The sequence below is a fragment of the Rhamphochromis longiceps genome, linkage group LG16 (genome assembly GCF_057381845.1).
Source record: "Rhamphochromis longiceps isolate RC_006_pf linkage group LG16, R_longiceps_female_GT1.1, whole genome shotgun sequence".
NCBI lineage: Eukaryota > Metazoa > Chordata > Actinopteri > Cichliformes > Cichlidae > Rhamphochromis > Rhamphochromis longiceps.
The window spans coordinates 24,595,879-24,608,262 of record NC_140572.1 but is presented as its reverse complement, the minus strand read 5'-3'; the positions used below and the strand labels follow the sequence as shown (position 1 = coordinate 24,608,262).

Genomic DNA, 12,384 nt, shown 5'->3' with positions numbered 1-12,384 from the left:
CATCATGTCTTTGGATGACCTACTGAATGACTGTCCACACATAGGAAGCGACTAGCAGTAATGTAGGAGCTGAGACCTAGAAATCAACAGCATTCAACAATGTCAAGTGACTACAAGCAAAATAACCACTGGCGAAGCAAAGTAGGAATGTCATGAGTTTTCCTTTTCTCAACTTAGAAGCAAGCGATTGAAGCAACTACCGATGAGATCGAAGGATACAGCACTGCTACAATTTTATGACTGTCACTGACATTCCATCTTTTTAGGTCACAATACCGCTGCAAATCTCTTCCTGTCTTGACCCCAGTTCAATCAGTCATTCATTAATCCGTTTATTGTGTTAGTATACAGAAGCAAAATTGCAGGACATCTGTCACTGTCCAAATACCTGACTGTAGGATGAGACAAGAGGTTTGTTTAGAGAAAGGAGTTTTGGGCCATATCACCCTGTTGTGGTTGGAGGCTAAACTAAATTCACACCACTGTAAATGAAACATCACATCTTTCAGGAAAGGTATGCATTGATCACCAGTGTTTTTCAAGTTACTTGAAAAAAGTAATCAGTAACTAATTGCTGATTACTTCCCCCAAAAAGTAATCCCGTTACTTTACTGATTACTTATTTTCAAAAGTAATTAATTACTTAGTTAGTTTTTAAAAACACGATTTACAACCTGAATAGGTGATAAAGCGATAGATCTGTCAGGCCAATTCTACTTTTTCTGCATAATTCATCATACAAAATGTAATCAAATGGAAAAGTCTCTTTTTTTTTTAAAACTTGTTTTATCCGTTTTGATCTTTAACTTTATGCATCAGGCAAAAATTTAATTATATGCACCATTCTCTGACTTGAAGAAATTAGTTTAACATTTAAACCTATTTTCTGCACATTCCAGCACATAAAATAAAATATTTTTTGTGTTTACACTCAGTCTTTCAAATAGATGCAAGTAAAACACAGCAGAAAATAAATAAAGTCAAAGACTAGCAGTCCTGTTGCTCTATTTTCACCTGTAAAGCAGGAGTGGGGTAGGCGGAGGTGTGCTCTGGTGCAGGTGTGGCGCAGCGGTCAGTGGAAGAATCCGCGAGTTTCTCTGTGAATTTCCCATTACGTCGTAGCGCACTCGGAGCTTGTTTAGGGTTACAAGTAACGCGTTACTGCCCATCTCTGTTGATCACTGAACTACATCTGATTAATTAATTAAAAACTACAATAAAAAAATAAAAAAAAGCCTGGAATATACACTAAATGAAGTATTAGGCCACCTACACATTACACCTACAGGAGTCTTCATGGAATTTGCCTCTAAATAGGCATTATTATGGAGCTGGTCTTCTCTGAAGGCTTTCTGCAAGATTTTGGGGAGTGTCAGTGGAAAATTTTGCCCACATATCCAAAAGAATGTTCATGAGGGCAGACACTAATATTGGGTGAGATGGCCTGGGTCACAAATGCCATTCTATTTCAATCCAAAAGTGAACATGGCTTTGTGCAGGCCAGTCAAGTTCTCCCACACCCAAAACCATAAAACTGTTCTCACAAAGTTGGAAGGTGAAATTTGTCCAAAATGGTAAGCTGAAGTATTAAGACTTCCCATCACTGAAATCAAGAGGCCGAGGCAAACACCAGGAAAAAAAACCCATAGCTTGTATCCTTTCTCCACTGAACTTCCCAGCACAATGCAGACGTGCAAGTAATGCTCTCCTAGCATTCGCTCATCTCAATACTCAGACTATCGGGTAGAAACGCACGATTAGTAATTTCACTGAACACTTTTCCACTGCTCCAGAGTTGATTGGCAGCAGGGTTTGCAGCACTCCAGCCAATGCTTTGCATTGTGCTGGGTGATGTAATGTGAGGTTTGCAGATATTACAGCCATGGAAACCTGAGAAGCTCACAGTACACAGTTTCGGTGCTGATGTTTGGAGTGATTTTGATGATGGCGACTTTTACACATTATGCACTTCAACCCTCTGTGACTAAGCTCAGTGACTTTACTTGATCAGACACTGTGGCAGAGTTGTGATAATTCTAAAATTCTTCTAATTTGCCGTAACACCAATTACAGTTGACTGTGAAATATCTAGGAGAGAAGAAATTTCACGAAATGACTTGTTGCAGCAGTTGCATTACAGTGCCACATTTCACTGAGCTCTTCAGAATAATCCATTCTTTCATAAATGTTTCTAAAAGCAAACTGCATGGCAAGAGGCTTGAATTTACACACCTGCGGCCTGCCTCATGAAACACTGATGCACAACAGAGAAAAACTGAAGTACCTGCAAGCTTGTAATAACTCTTATAAATTACCATCAGGCATTGCGGTCAAAGAAAAAAAAAAAACCCAACATTTTCTTATTGTACCTCTAATTAGCACTAAGTGATATACTTGCTATCTGATGTACTTTCCAGCTCGCTGTGAAGGCAGCAATTTCAATTTCTACAGGAGCTCAAAAAAAAAAAAAAAAAAAAAAGGATATAAAGCTACTATATGTGAATCCCAAATTAAATTTTAAAACAGAGGCAAACAATAGCTCCAATAACACCAATTACCCCTATTTGGACCATAGTCATTTAAATATACCCCATAGTCAAAAAAGTTTTTTTCCTCCCCCAAGAGATTTAAATATGCTCTAAAGCCGTAACACTTTAACGCAAAGACAGATAGGAATTAATTAGATACACACAAAAAATGAGAGCAAAGCATAAAGCAGCACAGACTAATTTCATAAAGGAGGACTTTGTTATATTTCAACCTAATTGGAAAAATCTTAATCCCATCCCCAAATAAGACTTGAAAATGAGGCGATCCACATAGTTCAGCATGTCCATTCATCAGTTACATGTTCCAGTTTTACAAAGCACAGGCTTGCTTTTCTAATTAAAAAAATATAGGAATAAAAATAAGCATTTCAAAGAGCCTAACAGTGGATGTTAACAATGGGCAGTCAATGCAACAAAATACTGTATAAGACTTTCCTCACTGCTGTGACATCGCCACTCGCCGCCTTAAATACAAGACAACAACAACAGTCATTTATTGCTTGATTTTATCGACTTACCCATTCAGCATTCTTCCTATCTGGCAGCCACATGAAAATGTAATAAAAATGATAATATGGACCCCTGGGGAAATTTTAGCATCAGTAGAAAAATCAAGCTTCTACTCCTAGAGACAACAGAGGGCAATGGGACATGACAAAAACACTTAAGATATTGGATTATGACCTACTGTGTAACAAGAGTGGCTTTGGAGCTATGGTGCCAACATTTGGATTTTACAGTGAGTCAATAATTATAATAAGGAATGTATTAGATCAAATCAATGTCATTAATTTAAGCACACTAAAACTCCTCTGGCAAAGCAGCGAAAATGATGAGAATTACTTTCCAACTCTTCTATTGATATTTCTGTTCAGAAACTGAGACGCAGCCACTCCCTTGGTCCAAAGATGTTTAACACACATATGTTAGGAACTGCAAATATTTCTAACCAGTATCCTATTCATGCATTACCATCTGGCTTCATTTTGTTTGGAATGTACAGGAAATGAAGACCCAGACCTGCCTGAGTCTGAATCATTTAAATCCTTTCAAGTCTTAGTGTGGCAAGTGTTAAAACCACTAACATTTCTAGAACTCTTAAGTAACCATTTAAAAAGCCTAATCATTACCAATACCATGGAAACATCAAAAATAATCGCTGAGGGATCTAATATTATCCTCATTTAGCAGGAGTATGATATATTGGGGGTTGGCGGCCCCTTGGAAATCGCCAGTTGCTTGGGAAAAATATGAATTCTCAACTGAGTTAAATTGACTTTGAAGAGGTTCCACGTCAAAAACATCCTTATGATTGCTTTGATTGTTAGTAGATCACAGCAGTCACCTTGAGGTTTTGAGTTAAAGATGCTGACTTTTTAGCAAATATTAAGAACTACTCGCCGAGTGGTAGTAAACGTGAAAAAGTGCAACGCAAATAAGAAAAAAAGAATGCTCTGCTACCTTACCGTCGCAACCAACACATTTCCAGGTTGCAACCCGTTTCCCCAGGCAACTTATGAATATAGACTGGAGATAGCTTAATGTGCCCTGTCAGCATTTCATGTTGAAAAGTTTACACAACTTGAAATGTAGTCATGTTCTGCTACACAATACTTTACAAGTAAAGCAGCCATCATATTGAACCTCAACACCTTTTCAGTTGTAAATCTCTATCAGTAGGCCAAACTTTATAATTGTGGGTCCAAAAGTCAACTTTTCAGAGTTTTAATCTATAGCCTACTTCTTTTTTTTTTTTTTTTAAATGTCACCATCCAAACTAGCCAACAGTTCAATAACAATTTGATGAAAAGAAACACTGCTCAATTTACCTGTTCCCATGGTGCATTCTGGTATTGAAGGCCTCCTATTTTTAATTACCCAGCCAGACTTAATCCAAGATAAACATAATTTAGTCTTTTTATCTGTAACAGAAAACAAGTAAAAAAAGTTATCAGTTTGTTAAATCTGCTTTCTGAAGCAGACTCTACGTGAACGATCAAGCAGACCAGACTAGCGTGCTTTAACCACAGCTCAATTGGCTAATTAGCATACGTAACATGGGATTAATTAGCATGTTTCACAATCTATATTTATACATAAACCTTCTCTGCAAAACAGGAAGATGGAGCTATAACACCAGATACAGATGTTGGTGAGATATCTATTTTTACCCGAAGATGTTTTTAGTTTGTTTGTACTTAAATTTTAATGGCTAATCTTAACAAAAATGGAAGACATGTTCTTAAAGCTGACACTTTATTTACTTTATATCTGAGTGGACTGCTACTTGAGATGGCTACCTCCCTGCTCTGTTTTTGAAGATCAGCTGTTACAGGTATATCGGGTCCATAATGCAAAATTTTAAACATTCATTAAAACACAGAAAAAGCTTCAAAATAAAGCTGGTGAGGTAAAGATCTAGAATGAAAGAGCTAATATGTCACTTTCATCCGCCACATTTTCAGATATACAGATGCTGTTACCCTCCAGTTGTATTCGCTGCCAATAAAAATGAACTGTATTCAGCAGATCTCTCATCACCTGCACTTGACTGTACATCACGTACTGCACATCATCTCACCAGCTGTGCCACTGTGTGTTCTGAATACTAGTGGACAGACAGAGGTAACTTTAATCAACAGCTTCTGCAGGAACTATGTGAACTACTCCAAGCCTGAGGCTACTTGGGTTACTCAGCTATTCACCGATTTAGCTTCATATGATTTATTAAAAAAAAAAAAAACAACAACAACAACAAAGAGCTGCTTACTAAGTCATGGAAATAACAGTCACAGGTACCCTCTGTAACAACAGACTCCTTAACTGCCCTACACTGAACCATGCTACTGAGCGTGCGCCCTCTTGGCTCTAAAACACTAACATCTCCTTGTCAACATTTTCTCCTTTAAATACTTATATCATGAAGTTATATTATCATTATGTTTGCAATATTCATGTAGTGCAGCATGAGCGTTTGCCTCACCCTACACTGAATGCGCTGCTTATTTGGATTATCATGGCGTGTATCCACTCTTTTTAGTGGTTACACTTGCAGTGCATGTTCTACACAGTGCTGTGTGACTGACGGGCGAAACATGAAGCTGGCCTTTTGTTTTGGAATTGCTTTGTGTCTTTATGTTTAGGACCTGTGCTGTCAAAATGAAGGTATTTCACAGATGTTTTTTGTAAAATGGGTAAGTAAAATATCTACATATTCCAGCCATAATAGCAAAATAAAATAAAAAATAAAATACTGATGCAATTCCCATGTTTATTTAAAGAATCCTGAGCACTTTCTAAACTGTGCATATTTAAAATGACTGTGCCCACCTCCATGTGAAAAAGAAAATACAGAAAACAAAACAGGTGGTATTTTTTAACGTTAAAGGAGCAGCCCTCTGCAGCATGCATGCACCAATTACTCGCTGCCCTCATGCCTGCTGAGCACGCTTTTATTAATTATAGTAGAAGCAGGATCTGCTCTGCAAATGGTGTGCATATGTTATTCTTCTGTTTGTGTCACTACTCTGTCAGTATAGATGTTTATGTCTGAATATCACAACTCTTAAAGAAATACTGCTGGTATAACCTCTGGTACTATACCTTTATTATTAAGCATTGTTGTGTATTAAGCACATATATTATCCTTTTCAGCTACGCTGACAAAATGTCATTAGTGTAAAATACTGCTATTCTGTTAGCACCTATTATTAGAAAATACCAGAAGCAACCACCAAAGTAAATAAAGTTCTATAATTACATATAAGTATTTACATATAATTAATTAATTACATATAATTATCCATCTGATAATTTCTTAGCTGATGTTATCTAATGATAAACGTTTTGACAATTTAAACAAAGAGTACATTAATGATTAAATATTTGCTTGCTGAAATGTGGCATTTGTGGCATCTTGGTTTATATTCATAGTGTTTTTTTTCTTGAAAAGTATTCATTTTTGTTCTGTCAGTAGGAAATGCCTGTTAAGTTCAAAATTTTAACAACCCCATTACTTAATTTCTTTTCTCAACGACGTCAGATTGTGTATTGCACGTCTGCTGTAACTCATTCAGTGCTTCCCTTTAGTTGGGTGGTCCACCCAGAGGTATTTGTGTTTGCACAAGTATATGCGGCAATTTATTGTATTAATCTCAGAATGCCGTCATCCGTGATCAGTTAACTAGCAGGAAATTCCCTTGCTTTTATTTTGCGAGCTCAGTCAAGTTGCCCCAGGCCTTCCCAGCTTATATTTTTCCTTTTGTATCACTCGTTAGCCAAGGCGTGTTTGATTGTGGCAGTCCAGAATATCAACTCACACCAGCTTCTCCCTTTAGAGAATCTCATGAGGTCATATGAACTTCCAACTCCACTGTCTTGGACTGCAGCTGTGATTGCTCTTATTCTGCTCTACAGGTCAATGCCAAACTGAAAAACAGCTCGAATCAGATTCTGCAATCCATCAAGAAGAGACTTCTGTGTTGTTATGCCAAACTTACTTAGGCTGCAGTGTCACGCCTTGTAATCTAAGATTGCGTCCATAGGTTAAGAGTATTATTAAAGAGGTAGCTGATTATATTGCTCGTGTATTTGTTACAAAAAGCTTGGCAGATAAAATCTTTGATGAGAAGAAACTTAGAAATAGTCCTCCTTAATAATTATAAACAATAAACTGCCCCCGCCCCCTCTTCACAACACCACAAACAGACTTTAAATCTGTTTGAAACACTGCATGGCTTACTTCAACATAATCTACTGCACCTGATCTATAGGAACAGCATAAGCTTTAATTCACACCTGTTAATAATAACAAATAATCACTGGTTATGCCTAAAGCTGAATGGTATTTTAATTTAATGTTGCAGCATACACTCAGTGGCCACTATTTTAGTTACACCTGTTCTATTGCTTGTTAACACTAATATCTAATTAGCCAATCACATGACAGCCATTCAATTAATTTATGATAGTAGACATGGTCAAGACAACTTGAGGCTCAAACCAAGCATTATAATTATGGTGATTTAAGCAACTGTGAACGCGGCAGAGTTGGACTGGTCTGAGTTTTTCAGAAATTAGTGATCAACTGGGATTTACACACACAGGCATCTTTGGGGTTTCCAGAGAATGGTCAGAAAAAGAACAAAAAAAAAAACAAATAAAAAAAGAGCAAAAATGCTTGTTGATGTCAGGTCAGAGGAGAATGGCTAGACTGCTTCGAGATGATAGGAAGGCAAGAGTACCTCAAATAAAGACTTGTTACAACCAAGAAATACAGAAGAGCATCTCTGAATGCACAAGATGTCTAAACTTAAAGCAGACAGGCGGAAGCAGAAGACCAGACTAGGCCCCACTCCTGTTAGGCTAAGAACAGCAAACTGAGGCTGCAGTTTACACAGGCTGACCAAAATTAGACAACAGAGGATTGGAAAACGCTGCCTATTCTCACCTTCTTAGCACACTTAAGACCTATTACTACCAACTGAAAATTGGTTAAATACCACAGCGTACTTAGTATTGTTTAAATGACCATATTCATCCCTCAATTACCACATCTTCCTCTCATTATCCTATGGCAGCTTCTGGCCACAAAACTGATCTGAAACTGGTTTCTTGAACATGACGACAAGTTCACTGCACTCAAATGACCTCCACGGTCACCATATCTCAGTCCGGTAGAGCTTTAGGATGTGGTGCAACGGATGCACAGCTGACAAATCTCAACGTGGATGAAAATCACTAAGGACTGTTTCCAGCACCCTGTTAAATATCATAGAATTAAAACAGCTCTGAAAACAAAACGAGATTCACACAAGCGCTAATAAATGTACCTAATAAAGTGTCCAGTGAGTGTGGTTTCCTTAGCAGTGTCATTTAAAGAAGGCAGTTATGTTTACTAACCCTTTCACTTTGGCCTCTGCTGAGCCAAACGTTTTCAGGAATGCATTTCTTTTTACAAGTTTCTAATAAGACCAGACAATGATAAGGGGGAAAACTGAGTGCTGCAGCATGCTTAGGACAGCTAAAGGGGGAAATATTTGTGGCAGCAGTGAGCAGATTTTAAATGCACGAGAATCAATAAAAAAGGTGGCTGCTGAAGCACAGTCTTTGCATAAGAGTGGAACACTTCACAACAGCAGTGATCTAAAGGTCTATATTCATTTGTAATACTGCACCTACCTGACCAAGAAGTATGAATATGGAGTCAAATCATTCATTCTCAACTGACCTATTTTTGATTTTATTTTTTGCTGCAAAGGGGGTAAATAAATACTAAAGAGCCATCAGCCAATTAACACAGAAGGCAGACATCAAATCCAGAAGCGTCAGTGGTTCAAATTAAGCACTGCGACAAGCATCTCCAGGCGCAGGAAAAAAAAAAAAAAAAAAAAAAAAAACAGACCAGGAAGATGAGTGAAAAAGAGTAATCTCCCCGACATATTCCTAATAATCCACCTCCCCTGTGCCGCTCCCCTCGAGCTCACCCAATCATAAAGTGTCAACACTGACCTACAAAAAGGGACTCCTGTCAAGGCTTACATGCTTGAAAACATCAATCACGGCAGACAAAGAGGGTACATTGAATTATGCAGCATTAACCTTCGGGGCTTGCATATAAAGACCACAGATTTATTTATGCTTGTGTGTTAAGAGCCTCTGCACTGTTCCTTACAAAGTGCTGCCTGCCAAATTGATGAACCTGCACCTCAGCCCTCAGCTGGAGTCCAGCATCTTTGATTAATGAGTGCAAACTTGTGGAAAGGGCAAGAATAGGAGAGACAGGGTGAAAATGGGTGAAACACAAATATTATAAGACCCTGGTTGTTGTTTTTTTTTTCTCCACACTTGCTTTTAAAAGGCCATTGAAACAGAAACGGAAGATAAAACTATATATGCGTTTTTAAATCATATATACGGTAGTACACCTAGTAGTCTAGGAAAAGAAATAAATTATACAAAAACTCACTCTGCGCCTTGCACTAATGTATATTGCTAATGGAAATTTAAGTGTGCTAAGCAGTTCTTTTAGACAACTTGTAATTAAGTGAATGATTGAGTTGAAAATCACGAGCTAAATTTGCCTTTGGAGCCCAGACAGCAAAGCCCTACAGTCTTCGTAGCACCCAAATGCCAAGTTGCTGACTCTATTGTTTTCTCTGTGTTAAAGGCTCATATTAGGAGCTTAACAACACTGCTCTGTGTGCAGAGCTCTTCAAGGGCATGTGAACTGAATAAATATGAGCCAAATGAGTGACCTTCTACCTGTGTTTTGATTCACTGGCAGTTACTGGATGCATGCATAACACATCAAGGCTGTGATCTGATTTATCTCGCTGCCTTGGCTACTGAAGCCATTTAAATGATGAACTTTAGCAGATCTAACGCTCGCTGCCATTTCACTGAGACTGTAAACGCGAAGGTCACATCCTTGTTTATTAATATCAATTATATCTGTGAAGGCAAATCTACTCAAGTGTGCGGCAAACAAAAGATGTGCAGTGACAGGATAAGCTCTATGGATTGCATTGAGGGGTTTTTGTTTGTTTGTTTTTTTAAAGAAGTGGGATAAATATTATCATGATAAAGTCTGAAGGGAAAGATCTGCAACAGTTGTTTATGTTTTCCTAAATTTCTGCTGTGATTGATGTGTAGTTTTTCCAGATAGGCAATATTTGTGTTTACTCACAAGAGGACAAGATTTTCCGAATTAAAAGCAAGCTAAGTGTGTTTAAAAGTGTGCTGCAGGAAACAAATGGGGACAATGTTATAATGTCCTGATTTCTGCGATGGAAGTTAGGCCAAGTTGTTGTTTGTGCCACCCGATTTATAACATTCTGCAAGGTTAAAAAAAAAATCATAATAATAATTTAAATTAATTTAAAAATAAACAAAAACAAGCAAGAACTGAATTTCTATGACTTCCCACATATATGAAACTGTTTATTAAATGTCATTAACAAAAATCTAACTCACCTTAACTCCAAAAAAGCACTGTTTTAATCTCACTCAAAACAGGTAGTTTTTTTCTTTTTCTAAGACTCGTTTACTATCATTACTGTAATAAACACAAAGCGTCTAAATAGAGGGTGCTATTTTAATAGCCCAACATGGCGAATGTCTTGTGGTTAATATGAAAGCTGGCACAAAAATGGAGGGCATTGTCATAATCTCAAAGGTTACATTTCAGCGCAGACCACAGCTGCAGCGTTAGCTGTGCTTTTCCTTTTAAGAGGAAGAAACAAAAAACGAAGACAAGAGGCGGAGAGCGAGCAGCCCGTCTGCCACATTAATGCAGAATCATTTATTATTAGCTAAACATTACGGAAGCTCATTTGTGTTATATCCAGCTGTTGGACAATTTCATGACACGCCACGAGCTTAAACCCACGACAAATACCACACAAGCGGGCAGTCAGACGTTACTTTTAAACATGACACACTCCTACAAGAAGCGTAAAGTGAGCTATAAATTTAATAGCTAACTTTCCAGTAACGTTTGCGGACTCGCGGAGAGCAACACCGCCGCCAGGTACTGAACATCACTGTTAGCATTAACCGCTTACCGAAGTCTTCTTTTTATACACAAGTTCCAGTGTAAACATGATAGCAGTTATATCCTTAACAAAGTTTACCGCAGCAGCATTTATAACCGCTCTACATACTTTTAATACCAACTTTTTCATGTTTTTTTTTTATAACTCACCGAGCGGACACAGCTTCACTGAAGGCAAGTGTACGGTAAAAGGATGCTGCTGGTGAAGTTAGCTTAGCCATCCCAGACGAGCGAAAGAGTGAAATAATACATGACATGCGTGAACCTAACGAGCGAAGGTCGTCAACTCACCTGATTATCGTCTTGTATTCCTTAAAAAAAAGGAGAAGCGGAAAGGAAAAGGTGTTCATTTACGTCCCGGTCAGTTTAAGGGCTGTTGAAAGAGATGAGTGGCGAAGTGGTCAGTGATTGAGTCCGGCTGGTCGGTAACGCGCTGCTGAACGTGTTGATCTCTGATCGCAGATTGAAGAGCCTCTCCTCCTGATTCACTCTCCAAGCAACTCGAGCGAAGTGACGTCAGCTCCAGGGTTCGGAGAGGCTACCATGCAAAGTTGTGTGGCATCGTAGTCTCTAAGATGGCAGCATTGCAAACATATACATCTAAACATTATGCAACACCAAGCTCAGTAAAGATCACATATCGTGGACCTTGAGCATCAGTATTAACAAGGATACAAATTATAGTAATAAACAAATAAATACACATTCAAAGTAAGGTACCCAGTAAAACAGTTCATTTAAGGGGGTTGCAATTGCATCAATGCCAGTAGTTACATGTGCATCTTGTCAAACTTTCCAAAAGTCTGGACTCCTATAAAGAAAATATGAGCGTACTATTGCTTTGATGGTTCCTGGAATAAAATGTATAGAAAAGCGATATTGTCATTCAATAAAGTGCTGCATTTGGTCAAGTATGTGGCCGTCTGCTCACATCTCAGTGCATTTAGGCTTGTTTAGACATGACTAAAAACATCCTGCAAGTTCAAACTGAGCATCATCACACGGTAGAAAGGTGATTTTAGTAACTTTGAACATGGCGTACAGGTTGGTGCCAGACGGGCTGGTCTGAGTATTTCAGAAACTGCTGATCTACTGGGATTTTCCCACACATCCATCTCTAAGGAGACTATTCACTGAGTGACAGTACCTCCATCTGCCTCTGTTTCTAGTTTTTCTGATCACAGCGCACAACTGGCAACAGGAAACAAAGTGTTACACTCCCTAGAAAGAATGTAACTATAGGGAAATGTGCTGCTCATGTCTACTAGTACTGTAGATTAA

General features: G+C 38.2%; 1 protein-coding gene across 12 annotated transcripts in view; it reads right to left on the bottom strand.

The window, feature by feature from the left end:
- LOC146651202 (bromodomain adjacent to zinc finger domain protein 2B-like) overlaps positions 1–11,583 on the bottom strand; it is a 55,003-nt gene extending 43,420 nt beyond the window's left edge. For 10 of the 12 annotated variants that reach the window (XM_085384198.1, XM_085384190.1, XM_085384197.1 and 7 more), the window contains exons 1-2: positions 11,395–11,583; positions 4,379–4,471 (exon numbers count right to left, since the gene is read on the bottom strand). The gene's annotated coding sequence lies outside the window, so the exon portion shown is untranslated. The remainder of the gene's footprint in view (positions 1–4,378; positions 4,472–11,394) is intronic. The other 2 variants (XM_085384188.1, XM_085384191.1) reach the window with 1 other exon arrangement.
- Between the last annotated feature and the right edge of the window lie 801 nt (positions 11,584–12,384).